The sequence below is a fragment of the Triturus cristatus genome, chromosome 4_1 (assembly GCF_964204655.1).
Source record: "Triturus cristatus chromosome 4_1, aTriCri1.1, whole genome shotgun sequence".
NCBI lineage: Eukaryota > Metazoa > Chordata > Amphibia > Caudata > Salamandridae > Triturus > Triturus cristatus.
This window is the reverse complement of record NC_140585.1, coordinates 330,564,081-330,579,530: the sequence shown is the minus strand read 5'-3', so window position 1 is coordinate 330,579,530 and position 15,450 is coordinate 330,564,081. Positions and strand designations below refer to the sequence as shown.

Here is a 15,450-nt window from a genome sequence, read left to right as displayed (position 1 = left end):
AAGGAAGAGCGGCGAAAGGAGCGCCTAGGAGGGTGTGACTGCAGGGCTCCCATAGATTTCGCCGTATCCGTGTCCTTCTTAATTTTCTCGAGGGCCTAATCCACCTTTGGGCCGAATAGGTGTTCTTGGTCAAAGGGATGATTTAGGATGGAGGCCTCTACCTCAGGTTTGAAGCCTGATACTCTCAGCCAAGCATGGCGACGGAGGACGACGCTAGTGTTAATGGCCCTGGAGGCTGTGTCTGCTGCGTCTAAGGCACAGCGTATGGAGGTGTTAGCTATAGTCTTACCCATTCATTGGCCCTATGTTTGTATCTTTCTGGGAGGTGGTGCATTATGGTTTCAAATTCATCATAATGCGCTCCATCGTATCTGGCCAATAGCGCTTGAGTGTTGGCGATACGCCATATATTTAGGCTGCCTGTTACGCAGTGCGCTTCCCTGACGCGTTTAGTAGCTTTGACTCTTTGTCAGGTGGTGGTGCTTCGCCTGACGCCTGGGAGTTTGACCTCTTCTGTGCAGTGGAAACCACTAGGGAATCCAGTGGCGCTGGCCCTTTGATATAGGCAGGATCTGTGGGGGCAGCTTTGTACTTTTTCTCTATGCGTGGGTTAATGACCCTAGCCCTGACTGGGTCCTTAAAAACCTCTGGCGCATGTTTTATCACCCCCTTGAGCATAGGTAGTATGGAGGTAGACCTATGTGCGGTATCAAAGGTGTCTAGGAGGAAATCCTCCTCTACTGGGTCAGTTTGTAGCTCTACCCCATGATAATGTGCCGCCCTCTGAAGTAGGTGGTGGAAACCGAATGAGTCTTCCGGTGGAGATGGCCTGGAAGGGTTAAGGTCATCTTGTGGGACGTCTGGATTATTGTAGTTGTCCCATGGGTCTGGGGATCCTGTAGGGGTGGGGTCTTGGGGCACATCCCCTGGATTGTAATATGGGTCCCCCTGATCATCATCGTCTGGAGACGGGGTCGGGGAGCGATGAGGTGGGGGTGGAGAAGGCGGAGGGGGCGGAGGTGGAGAGGGTGGAGGAGGTGGGGCAGGCATTCTGAAAGGGGAGGTAGCAGAGTCCTTCCTCTTTGGAGGTGGAGGCGGAGCCGGTTTGTCCAAATGTCTCTTTTTAGAAGAGAGTGCCAAATGTCCAGTTTTTGGATCCTTGGTAAGAGTCTTTTGCAAGGGATCCGGTGTAAACAGTTCCTGTGACAAGGTTTGTTCCGTCGGCGCCGAAGGTTTCGGGGCCGATGACTTTTTAGGCTTGTCCGTACCGTGCTTAGCACTGGGCTTGGGAACCTCCGATTTCTTGGTCAGCGCCGAGGTGGGCTTCGGCGTAGAAGTGTCGGTGCCGAGGGCCTTATGGGGTTTGGTCAATACCGAAAGGACTTTGGTGCGCGGCTCGGTGTCGAGGTAGAGGCCGATCTCTTTTTCGGTGCCGAAGTGTGTTTCTCGGCACCGCTGGAGGGCTGGCTCGAGCCCGAGCCGCCGGAAGGCTTATTTGGCTTCTTCACCGGGCCCGAAGGTGGGGTGTTTGAAGCAGTGTCTCTGGTCTTGCCTAGGCCCGGAGGCGAAGGCGTGACCGAAGCCTTTTTGGGTGTCGGCGCGGGTGCGGGAGGGGGTATAGTACTCACGACCCTCTGCGCCGGGGTGATGTCCTCCACATCTAAATCGTCAGCTTCGGAAGCACTGACTAGGTCCTCTTCGGTGTGCTACTGTCCCGGATCTTCGACGTCGTCCCCGAAGATGTCGACTGGAACGAAGGTCGAGGAGTGCGCCATGTTTCGTCTGGCCCTTCTTCGATCTGAAAGACTTGCAGGCCGGACAGTCTCGAGCCTCGTATTCAGAGGAGAGGCAGAGGTTGCACACCTCATGAAGATAGGTGTGGGGGAATTTGGACCCACATCGAGGGCACTTCTTGAAAGGAGTTCTTTCCATCAGCCGGGACCGGAGCTTGGGTAGGCCCGAAGGCCGCCGAAGACTGGAATCGAAGATGTGTCGATGATTGGGGAGATCTGGATCTGAACAATACCGCGATGAGCGAGGATTCCGCTTCGATCGTCGAACTGGAAATATTCGGTACCGGAGCGCAAAGTATTACATCCGAGCCCGATGGCGGAAAAAAACAATCTGAGGATGGAGCTGAAGCCCATGCGCAATACGATCCAAAGGAGGAGTCACCGACCTCGTGACTTCCAAAGACTTTCCAAGAGGAAAAACAAACTGCAAACATCCGGGCCCAACACCAGATGGCGATCTATGCAAAAGTGTGTAATCTGCAGCTCATATGCCTCGAACATAACTTCCTTGCTTCGACGCCGAGGCGACGGCGACCTCGAAGCCTTACTCGACAATCGGCGCAGAGAGCTATGCTTCCTCTTCTTTCTGTGTTTCTTCGACTTCGAAGAGCGTGAAGTCAACGACTCCGGTCTAGACTTCTTCTTACCTCTCCTTTCCTTCGTCGTCTTGGCCATCAAGAGTTTCGCCTCCCTCTCCTTCAGGTCCTGGAGGTTCATCCACATCATGATCTGAAGAAAGGCCCCACAAACAATCATCGTGGGGGTCAGTAATGGACATGTGGCCCCCACATTCCCTACAAGGTTTAAAACCTGACTTTCTCGTCGAAGACATGGTTAATCTAGATACAGTAACCCACTGCAAGACAACAAAGTAGCAGGAGAGTGCTGGAAAACCGTTCCGCGTCGACGGCGCGGTTAAAAGGGAACTGACGTCATCACGCCGACGTGGCTCTCTTATGGCTCCGGTGACGTCATACGGAGTCGTAAGCGGAGCCGATGTATTATGACGTCCACGTCGGCGTAGAGAGCTGGGGAAAAAATTACGTGGAATGCTGGCGCAGGGGATATTCACAAGGTGAGAAATCCACTGGCAGATGTATCCATCAGAATAGGCTTTTGTACACAGGTCCCACAGCCAGGTTGAGAGTCAACGGCCTTCTTTCAGAGTTTCCCTGTATCCAGAGGCACCCTTTGTCCCCACTCCTCTTCGCTACAGCAATGGAACCCCTGGTTGCTAGGATTCAACAACATCATGCAAATAGAGGAGTGGGGTTTTCGTCTAGGTGTCTGACCAGATCGCTTTACACGGATGACATCACGCTCTCACAGATCCAGTGACTAACACCCACCCCGTGCTGAGGAAACTGATCAAATTCGGTGGCCTATCCAGGATCCAGATTAATTGGAAAAAATCCACCATCCTTCCTCTGACCGATAGCACGATCCCCTTCACACTGGATTATCCCCGGGGATGGGCAGAGGGCCCAGTTAAGTACTTGGGGGTCTGGCTCAGTCGGGATATGCAGGAACTCTGGACGATTAATTTCGGTCGAGCAGTGAGTTGGTTTGAAAGTAAACTTTCTAAATTCCAGAGACCGAGAAACAAAATAGATACAACAGACGCTTAGATGGGCTTGGCATCAACTGCGTTTAAGAGCTGGACATGGTATTATTCGCCCAATCTGCTCCCCTTGCATATAACCCCCCCAATACCGGCAATGGCGGAGGGAGGAGAAGTACTCAGGGCTGGGGGACTGGGCTGGTCGACCTTAGCTGATCTGTATCCAGAAGGGGAACCTTCCGCTTCCCCCCCCAGATGCGGCGGGACGAGCACCACACTTTTCGGACCTGCTTTTAGATTATAGAATCAGGGCCACCTGCCGCAAATTGCATGATTCCTTTCCCTCCCCCCACCTACCTTAAATGCATTGGAGCAGTTGATATCGAATAGCGCTCAGCATAAGTTGATCACCCGCCTCTACACTACGATGCAGACCGACTTCCCTATAGCCAAACATACGTCATTCGAGGGCTGGAATGAGGAACTACCCACACCCTTGAGGAACAGTGGAAGTTCTGCTGAGGGCAGCTAGAGCTGCTCTCCCCGAACTATAAACTACGCTTGATCCATTTTAAATTCCTGCATTGGTACTATAGAACACCTGCGCAACTCATGAATATGGGTCTCCGGGGGGATGCCAGATGCTGTAGATGTAACGCTTTGCAGGCTCCCTCTCTTCACTTGGCCTGGCATTGCCCCAAGATAGCGCAATTCTGGGTTTCGATTTTTGCCTTCATAAATGAGATACTTGACCTAAGACTGGAGCCATCGCCCTTGCTGGGTCTGTTGGGGTACACAAAAGACATACCCAGTGGAGTCCAGACGCCTACTGGCCATGCTGTTACTCTTGGCGAAGAGATGTGTAGCCATGTCCTGGGGGAGGGCCGGGGTCCCACAAACGAAGTGTTGGATAGCAGATGTCACACTGTCAGGAACAACTGACTACCTTTTGGGACGCCGACAGCGTCCAGGCCCCGGGAAATCGGGGGCCAATTTCAAGATTGGGTTCGGGCCCGGGCCATGACCGGGGATGGTGCAGAGGTGTCCTAGGGCCTCGACACTTGTTGGCGCAAGCAGAGACTGGGTGGGGATATGATACTGTTGGGCCAATGGTTTCGGGGGGGGGGGGGGTTTGTCGTGGGGTCACCGTATTGTTTTTTCTTCTTATATAGGCCTTCCCTTTAAAAAGTGTATCACTGACAATTAATACGAAGCTGTGACTTTCTATTTAACCATGCTGTGATATAATGTGTTGCTGTTGGGGTTTATTTTTTTTCTCTTAGTACATGCTTCTCCTTTTGATTCTATGTAATCTTGATCTTTTCGTGTACATGCAAACCTTGATTCTTGTATGACCACATCTGTTCTATGTATAATGCTACCAGTTGATGTCCTTGAAACGATATGGGATAGGACAGTTCTTCACAAGTTTGCTAGATGATGCATTCTATGTTTTCTGTGTATCAAAACTTCAAAAACAAATTATAAATATTGTTCAGTCCTCTCTGTTTTAGAAAGTACTTCTATTTAGAAATGTCTCTCTTCCTCTGTTTTATGCATTAGTACGCTACTAAGCTGCTATTTGTATCACACTGTGGTAGGAGGAGGTATCATCTGGTGGGGACGCCTTACTGGGTATTGGTTGCTGTACGCCAGCATTCAGAAGGACAACATCTTAATCCTCCCATGGATCTGGACTATGTTATGCATCTCTGTGTGAGTCAGTAATAATCATCTTTCATCGCCTCCCTCACATTCTTGTGTTGGTGATGGTGACCTTTGTGAGGGGACATAGGTTTAGTTATGGGCATGGGGCTTGTGGCTCTATCCTCTTTTGCCACCCGTTTTGGTAGTGCCTTATGTGACATGCACAGTTGCCCCTGTCATATGCCTGCCTCTTAATTTTCTGTTCATGATTTTTAGAAAGCTATCAAAAACATTTTCTTCCTCTTCAAGTTGAGGTTGTTTTTGTATTGTCATTGCCGTCTTGTCTGGAATCATGGACAATGTTGCAGAGGAAGGTGCCTTTGTTTCTAATGTTTGCAAGGTTTTCGTCGGTGTCGAATAGTGTCCCTTGTCTTTTGTCAACTTTTTGGGGGAATGAGTCGAATCTGATCGGTGTTTCAGCTCCAACTGTTTGTCCGATGCAGTGATCTTGTATTTTGTCAGCATCAATGTTTGTTTCGGCACAAATGGTTTTGTTGTGCCGGTTTCTCTTTCTTCTGGCCATTTTGACCAATCGGAATCGAGAATGTTGCTGTCCCTTCTTGGCTCACTCTCTGTATCTACAAGAACCCAAGCGCTATGGTTCGTTGTGGCATGGGGTGAGGGGAGGGGACCAACTGGTGGCCGGTGTTTTTACTTTGGGGTGGTCTGGGTTTTCGCCCCATCCCTGAAAACAAAGTTTGCTGGGATTCGTCACTGACCTGCACGTCCAAATCTGCTTCTTCGTGTCTTCATCTGAGGCGATGTAGTGGGAGCTGACAATTACATAACCCTGTTGGCCCAGTTCCTCAGCGTCTATCTCACCCTCACTGTGGGATTAATTGCAGGAGAATTCCGCCTCGGCTACCATCTCCATCGTGTGGACTAGGCGTTGATCCAGTCATCCTTGTACGGTCTTTTTGATCAAGAAGTTGCAAGCTGCGCAGTCCTGCTCCGTATGCTCCGGCGACAGGCATAGGTTATATACCTTGTGGGTATCGGAATATGCATATTTCGCCTCGCATCTAGGGCACCTCCTGAACAAACCTTTCTTCTTTGCCTCCATTACCCGCATACAAACATTTTTAATGGGTGTGGCCGTCGACGATCTTGAAGTTTAACTTTCACTTTGTTTAATACACAGTATGCTAGAGACGTCTCAGTATTCGTCCTCCATCTTTGACCGCTGAATTCTTTCAGCCCGTAAGGGCATAACAACTATAGAGCGCGAACGTAATCCATCCGAGCTCAATGGTGGAAACAACAACCTAACAAAGAAGCAGTTGAACATGCACAATACCTGAAGGAGGAGAGGATACGACAAGCCAACCATAAAGACTCAAGAACAACAAATAGCAGAGTCCAGGCCCAACACTAGATGGCAGGAGTATGCACTACATGCGTTTCTGCAACCAACACATGCTAAGAATTTCCATTTACGTGCTGTTGAGGTTTGATAGCATGTGGGCCAGACTGCAGACTAGGCCAACCTACTGGCCTGCATGGGACACCAGGAGCCAGTTAACCAAAGGAAAGTTCGTACCTGCTCGCCCTCCTTGTATAAAGGCATAATTTCTCGAGAATTTTCACAGTCACAACTGTACACAAGGAGAACAGCAGGACTGACATCGGTGAGCTTGTGTGCCAGCGTTGAGAAAGTAAATGAGCCTGCATCGACTGTACAAATATTTAATGGCAGAGACACCATAACGTGCGCTAATGAATAGCAATTCTTGGTTGCGTTACGCCTGCATCTATTCCGAAATCTGTTCTTATTCTGCGAGGAGTAAAAGGGGATGGCAGCTCGCCTGCCCCCTCATGTTAGCCTTCCTCACTTGCTGCGTGAGTTGGTGGCTGTCTGGGGTAAAGCTGGTCTTGCACTACTGTGTGCACCACTAGCTCCGAATTGGCTCTTGGGGCAAGCAGGCGATCGGCATACAGATAGCTATCAATAGTGTAGCGAGTGCCTTGGCACCAGGGACCAGAGTAGCACTTTTCAAACCAGTAATCGCCTTTCCGGTACTAAACCAGGTGGTGATAGTGGTGTGAGATTGTGTTTGTTGGGGGTGAGGAGGTGTGTTTTCTTGCATCTTCAATTGGAGGGCAAGATACTCTTGATATACTACTGGGTGTCGTCACATGAACAGATGACAGAGGAGCTGCAGGTGCCTTCAGGGTGTAGGGCCCGTTGGCAGCTGGCAGGCAGGCTATCTGTTGGCACCCAGGCTCTGGCACTTAACCCCCCAGCCCATTGTTCAGAGAAAGATCTCCAGGGGAGAGCACATCTGCCACTAGCCTGCGAGTTCAGATCATCTCCAGTAAAGCAAGGAATATGAATTTGCATCGGGAAGGGGTTGGTAGTTGAAGGGGGGGGGGATTTTCTGGGAGGGTCTGTGTGCAACATTTTGTGAAAAAGAGGGCCTGTATAACATCCATTTTGGATGGCAAGAGATTAGCCAATTGCAATCTTCTCAGGGGAGGGGTGGGAATCAGGGTGGACAGTGTGTGCATGTGATGTGTACGAATGTACACTTTCAGGTGTGCATGACATGTTTTGCTCGCATCTGGTCTGTCTATAACAAGCACAAGTTTTCTGAATGTCAGCTGGTCTGTGTTTTGTGTGTGACAGGCAAGATGTATGAATCATGTGGGGAGTGTTCTGTGCTTGCAATTCGTGTGCAGCTGTTAGGTGAATGCCTCATTTGTGCATTGTGTGGGCAGGGGAGTAGATTCCTATTAAACAGTGAGCCGTCCTACAGCAGCTTCCCCATAGTGTCCTCAAACATGCACTCTTTTTCAGCATCTAAAAGCGTGTGAGCCAAAAGTAATAAATCCCATGAGAGCAGAGATAATTAATTGCAAGTATTTAATTGGGTGCGAATTATTGTACGTGATGTAGCACGGGAGGGAAAAAATAAAGTCAGTATGGAATGAAACACAGTAGATGTGTTTAAAAAAAGGCACAGCTACAAAAAATAGTCACCAAAGGAGCTTGATTAGAATGAAAAAAAAGTTGATAGAGCAACCCAAAAAAGCAGACGAAAACTTAAAAACGAAGAGGTGCTTGGTCCTGGCTCCACAGAACAGAGAAATACACCAGAAGAAACCAGAAACTGACAGGAAAGAACATGCGAAAACCAATAAAAGCAGGGCATTAAGAGTGACAAGCAGGCACACAAATGGTAAGTAATGGGCGAGCTGCAAGCCCCTTTTGAAAATTTTTCTCAACTTGAAAGAGATCCTGCTTCCTTCATACTGGCCCGATTGGAATGCAGTGGACAGAGGTGCATACACATGTGCCCCGTGAAACTGTGGCGCCCCTGGTGAGAGCGTGGGGGCCCTGTGAATTTGCTGGAGGCCTCCGAGGGGCCAACAATATAGCCATGAATTAGAAAACTCCCCGGGGCTGAACTGCTGTTTGAAAACACGCCCTTGGTGTGCAGGTCGTCTTGACTGGGTGCCGGTTGACCTGGGATTTCTGCACCCAAGACCAACCTTGGGATAGGTTGGCCCTAGTACCCATCTTTTATATTGGGGTCCAAGGAACAGTTGCTCGGGCCCTGATAAATTAAAGCCAATTGGATATTAAGTGAGCCCCTCTGCATGGACACAATTGCGGTCCGGCTTTAACAATGCTCGCTTGTTGGGGAGGTCCTATAGTCACGCAGATTACGCAGGTTTATGTGTGGCAAACACTCGGCAGAGGTCGTCATGGGCAAAGAGAAAGCCCAGAAGCAGTCTGGCTCCAAAACCATCACACAGTATACTACTCCTAAGCAAGCGTCGAGGGACACGCCCGGACGGGGCCCACCGGCAGCAGCAAACAAAAAAATAAATAAATAAATCGAGCGGAGTCACAGAGAGCCCCGGAGATCTTGCAATGGAGGAGAACGGTGGGCGAGGATGGAACATTGTAGCCTGATCCCCTTGTGGAGGGCACTGGGGATATTCACTTCCTGGGAGCTGCCTCTGCTGACTCTGATGCACAGGAGCAAGCGGTGCAATGGTCAATGGATACTGTGCCTGAGACATTGTTGGGAGATCTCCCTGGGAGAGACCGTGATTAAATGCTTAATGCAGGGCCTTGCTGCCCCGGGACTAACTCTTGGAACTGTGGTAACGTTGAATGGTGTTAGCTGCTGTGAGGATTACTGGTGGTCTATGCGCGAGGGGGGGGGAATATTTACCTGTTTTACACCCACTCATAACACACATAGTCGCCTAAATAGGGTACTGGCGACAGAGCATCCAGAGTTTATGGCAGCGGAGATTATACATCTGGCGCGGTTTTGTCCGACCAAGTGCCTGTGTGCTGCTCAGTGCGGTGGGCAAGCAAGACTCCTGCGGATGGCAGCTCTCTGCAGATTCCTGGAGGACCCGGTCGGAAAAGGAGGCAATCTCGAACGAATTGACAGAGTAGATGTCCCTTAATTGGGTCTCAGCGAGCACCAGAGCCCACGGGTGGGATGCAATGAAGGGGGTGATCAGGGGGGCGGCAGAGGGGCCGACGTATGGCGTTCGGAGGCAGCTACAGTCCGAGTTACAGGATAGGGAGAAATTGTTGGCCGAGCTCCAGTCAGGGCCGCAGGGGCAAGATGATGCCAAGGAACGAGAGCGTGCTCTACGTGAGCAGGTTGCAGATACTTGGGATGGGCTGGATAAGTATACACTTACGAAATATCTCCTGCGACTGCATGCAGAAGGCGATAAATCTGGTTGATTACTGGCTTGGATATTGCGTAAGGAGCAGGCCCCCCCTTTGGTTACTAGTCTGCGAGCTCAGTCGGGCGAGCTGGTCTATGCTCGGGCAGCCGTGCTGGATGTGTTCCGGCCGCACCTGCAGACAGTGTACAGGGCAGTCCCCCTGGTGGGTGCGGGCCTTTATATTCTCTTCTTGGAAGGCCTACAGTTGAGGCAGGTATCTGAAGAAGTGAGGACAGATCTGGATGCGCAGATTACCAAGGAGGAACTGATGGAGGCAATAGCAGACGTACCTAGGGCCACGACGCCAGGAGGTGATGGATTTCCTATTGAGTATTATCAGGCATATTCAGCGGTGCTGTTATGGCCTTTGTTGCAAACCTTTAACGAGTCCTTTGACAGTGGAATATTGCCCTGTACGATGGGCGAGGGTGAAATTTGTCTGATCCCAAAGCTGGTTGGCGACGTCCAGGACCCGGCGGCATACTGACCTTCAACGATTATTAACTCAGACATAAAAACCTTATGTAAAGTGCTGGCCAAACGGTCGGGACCGCACATGGCTCATATGGTTCACGAGGACCAGTGCAGCTTTATTCCGGGTCTCAGTACATCCATGAAGATACGACCACTGGCGCATATCTTGCATGAGACGCAACAGGCTCCTGAGGAGATTGCGACTGTGTCGATCGACCTTGAAAAGGCGTTTGGCACGGTGGATTGGGGGTACTTGCTGGAAATCCTTGGAAAGTTGGGGATTGGACCACGTTTTTGTAGATGGGTTAAAATATTATATACAAATCCTGCAGTGTGTGTGTGCGGATGGGTCAAACCTGTTCGGAGCAGTGGTTGTTGGGGCGTGACACATGGCAGGGGTGCCCGCTGTCGCTGCTGCTGTTCGCACTGGCCATTGAGCCTATGGCGACATGGGCAAGGCAGGAACTAGGCTGCTGGGGTATACATATTGGGCAAAGTACGCACCTTATCTCACTCTATGAGGATGATGTATTCTTCTATCTTACGTCACCACGTGAGGCCATACCGAAATTGCTGAGGTTGATGGACTAGTTTGCGACTTATTCAGGCCTGCGCACACATAGGCGTAAATCCCTGGCGTTCCCCCTAGCAGGACAGAGAGGGAGGCTGGGGAGCTGACTAGCCTGGGACTGAGATGGGAGACGGACCATTTTAGATACCTAGGGGTGCAGGTGACTCCTGGGGATGCTAAGCAGCTCCAGTTGAATATGAACAGGGTGGTTAAGTCGCTGAGGCACTCCGTGGAATTCTGGAATACCCTGCCACTGTCCCTAATGGGTAGAATAGCAGTGGCAAAGATGGTATGCTGCGGAGATGCCTGTATGCCCTAGAGAATGTGTTGTGCCCGATTCCCGCCAAAGTGTTTCGGCAGTTGAATGCTCACCTGGTGACCTTGTTTTGGGCGGGAAAGAGTTGCAGGGCTGCACTGCAGGTGCTTCTGAAATGGTACGACAAGGGTGGGTTAGGGGTGCCTAGATTCGATCCTTCAGCATGCTGTGCAGTAGTTGGATGAGGGTGATAATTGGGAAAAACGTTTACTTGTTGGGCGAGTACAGCCAGAGGATCACCCTATGATTTTGATGGAGGGTACTGGGGCGAGCGCGGATTTACCATATGTGGTTAGTCAAACGGCCTGCTTGTGGCAGAAAGTTATGGAATGAGTGCTGGGACGGGGTCCCTTCCACCCGGAATTGTCCAGTTGGCAGTTAGTACCTGTGCGCAGGATGGTGGAAAACATGTCTTTCCAGGCATGGAGAGAGGGTGGCTGCATGGTATTGGCAGACCTATATATAAATGACACTTATATTACGTTTGAGCAGGCGTGTGAAGGGTTCGGACTGGGACATGGGCAGTATCTTCACTATGCGGGTCTGAAGGAATTGGCCAAGGTGACATGGCCCACTTATCCGGATATGCCCCGGACCACCGAGACCTTGGACATATTGTTAACATGTGGAGGTGGGCGCAGATTGCAGTCTTTGTAGTACAAGGCCATGAGGGCGGACCCGGGTTATTTGGCTCTTATGGCGTTGGATGCTTGGAATGAGGATTTGCAGGCGCCGTTGCTGGAGAGGGACTGGCGGAGAATATGCACGCTAACCCGCAAGGTGTCTTGTAATGCCCGGCTGAAGTTGCCGCACTATAAGTTCTTGCAGCGAGTGTATATGACCCCGGCGAGGCTCCATCGCATCGATGCCTCCCGTTCGCATTGATGGCATAGATGTTGTGAAGCCCTTGCGGGGTTCATGCATTTGGCGTGGGAATGTCTAGAAGTTCATCAGAATTGGCTTGAGGTAGGAGCGCGGCTCCGCGGGGAAGGGAGGGGGGGTCCACGATAGAAGCTACACCTGAGCAGTGCCTCCTAGGGCTGGTACCGCAACGCAAAAAATGGAAAATGTCCACCAAGCTATTACAGCTAGCACTGGTGTTGGCTAAACAAAGGGTCACCATTTGAGGGATGAGTGAGCGGGCCCCCTCTTTTGTGAATTGGATGAGAGACGTGGAGAGTGGTCTTTAGCGGAGGCACTGCATATGAAAGCCTGCCGCAGGGACAAAAAGTTGGAGGAGGACATTGCACGTTGGAGGGAGTTATGTAGAGAATTTGACCCAAACCAAAGTCCTTCTCCTAGGACCCTCACCCTTAGCATGGAACGAGTCCTGGTGGCCCTCCATACTGGAAACCCCGCCCACCCCCACAGACCACACACGTAACCTTGGCATCATACTGGACTCCTCGCTCACAATGAACGATCAGATCAACGCAGTCGCTTCATCGTGCTTCCACATGCTCCGCCTGCTACTTAAGTTATTTAGATGGATCGCCGAACTCAGAAAAACAGTCAACCACACACTCATCAGCAGCAGACTCAATTTTGGCAACAGAAACTCCCCAGGAAATGTGATAACTTTCAAAACGCCACAACTCAAAACTCCACTGACTCCTAATCAACAAAAGAATCACCTTCAAGCTCCTCACTCACACCTACAAAGCCCTACACGACGCAGGACCACAACTTCTCATTCTGCGTCCCCACCAGACACCTACGCTCCGCCCAGCTGACTCATGGCCACCATCCCTCAGATCCACAAAACAGGAACCAGAGGAAGATCCGTCTCCTACCTTGCGGCCAAGACCTTGAACACTGCCTACCCACTTGACAATCCCTGTCGCTGACCCAATTCAGGAAGGATCTCAAGACTTGGTTCAAGACCTGGCTCTTCAACTGAACACTTAAGCGCAGACAGACCTGCGCCGTAAGACCCTCACGGGTAAATAGCCGCGCTTTACAAACCCAGGCTGATTCATTTGCTCGAGGGCAGAATGGGAGGTGTTTTACGAACCATAGAATGCACTGCGATTTGAGAAATAAGCAACACATTTAGCTCTTGAATTTCTTATGCTGCATAGGAGAGGCGAACTTGCCCATGCACTCAACATCTAACTTACATTAGATCCAAGCTACTCGTCTTTCATACCAATTTAATATTATCACTGGGATTATTCAAAATTGTCGAGGGTGCATTCCCTAATCTCTGCATAGTGCTAATAACCTGAAATGCACTCACCAACAAAAAAACAACTTACCTTTTCAGATCCCCACATTTGAAATACGGTCTCTGGAACCACCATACCCGGACCTTTATGCAAGCTAATTAGATCAACTGTTTGTCTAAGGTGCCACAATAGAGTTACCACATCAGTACATCTAAGTGAATAACAAACTTTTACTTCAGACACAGGAACAGTCCTCACAGTACGTAGATGTTTAAATATAGCACTCGTTTAAATGATCACATACTCGAAGTCTGGGTAAAAAACCCATAAAACCTACTGAATCGAAGTTTTCTATTCCTGCCTCAAAAAGTTCATTCAGAAAGTACAATCGACCTGGCTCTCATACAATTAGAAGCCATGCTTGATCCTGCTTAGGACTCAAAAGACAAATCCTGCTCAAGTGCAGGTTGAAATAGCATGAGTTTAAGACTTCAGAGCACTAACCATTAAGACACAGAATTCAGGTTCAGCAGAATGGAAGATGCTGAAACGAAATCGGGAGAGGATAATTGGTTTACTAGAACCTAAACTAAAGAGCTGCTAATGGAAGTACTGGATTTAGAGGTTCAGAATCAAGAGGTCGCTTATGTATTTCTGGAATCATTGAAGGAGTGCAAGATGGTAAAAAGTTATATTTTTTTAACCCTAGATCCCAAGCCCATTGACAGGGATCTTTTAAAGAATTTAAAAAATAGGATGAACACAGTCTAGTCCAGATTTGAAAGGCAAAGCATCCAAGAGTGTTTGTCTTCAGACCTCTGCAACACCACTAATGTTTGTCCATATGAGGAAATATAAACTGTTATAATGGAAAGGCACCAAAATATTTTGCCAGATAACAAACCAGTATGAATTTGCAAAGGCTTTCTAGCAATGGTACAACCCCCCACTGCCCAACGCACCCCAGTAAGGTCTGGCATTCTCAATATCTGGTCTTTTGATATACAGGATAAAGCATAATAGTTAAAACATACCCTTCAAGAACAGGGTGACCCTGAACAGTTGCTGGAAAACTTGCTTGAATCCAAGAATGAAACATTAATACATTAAACGCTCCAAGAAGTATATATGCAGTTTTATGTCCACTGGTGAAGTTATATTGTTTTAGGTTTATTTGCCATGTTTATAGCTTAATTTTTGTCTTTTGGTTAGACATAACCCCACACTCAAGTCTATTTTTGGCTTACAGCTTAATAAATCAGAAGTGTCTAATCTGTTCAGTTTAGGCCTGCCTGAGGATATTTAAGCAAGATTTCTGTCAGAAACAAATTGGATAGATGATGCTTTTTAACTAGCCCACCAGGTGTCATCAGAACAGTTTTTGTTGTTTAGGTGCATAACATCCGAGACTTATCTAATAAAGGTTAGATAATCTGAGTGTGCACGAGCAGCCCCTAAACCATTAACAAGGGTGTGAAGACTTCCTCTTGTCATCTTCACATTCTTACTGAGAGGGTTGCGGGCAAAGGGAGGTTGGGAAGTATGTGAAGGAGAGGGTTTTCTTACTTTTCCTTCCTCTTCAACTTTTTTGTATGCCATTACACATAGCCAATATGGTTGCAATCATAGCATTTGTTAAGAGTGTTACTCACCCAATTAAATTTTTTACAAAAGTGTTGGGCAATTTGGTTTGGATGGTATCACTTTCACATGGTGAACATGTTCTGGTATTTCTATTTAGATCTTGGCTTGCCAGATAATATCAAAGTTTTTTACAATACCTACTTCATCACATTTAAACAAGGAGCATGATTAAAGCACTATCTATTAACACAAAAACTGAACCATCCCATATAAAAAGAAGTAACATTTTAGACTAATGCTACAAACTAAAGGGGATATCATTTTTACACAATAAGAAATTTCACTAAGAATTAACTGAGCTAGGAGATGGCCTGCCCTCCATCCAAAGGCAATGTTAGACTAGAGTGCAGAAACTCAGATAAAATGGGGTCCGGTAATTAAAGCATGAAGACCACTAAACAAGTGGACAGAGGCAATTTGAGGGTCTGCATTTCAAATCACGAGTTTTACATGGGTAAATTGTCCAAAGAATCCTAGCATTTACATGCAGGGAAAAGGCTCAAGGAGTCTACATT

General features: G+C 48.8%; 1 protein-coding gene across 1 annotated transcript in view; it reads right to left on the bottom strand.

Moving 5' to 3' along the window:
* FKBP4 (FKBP prolyl isomerase 4) overlaps positions 1–15,450 on the bottom strand; it is a 475,143-nt gene that overhangs the window by 407,394 nt on the left and 52,299 nt on the right. The gene's annotated exons all lie outside the window — the stretch shown is intronic.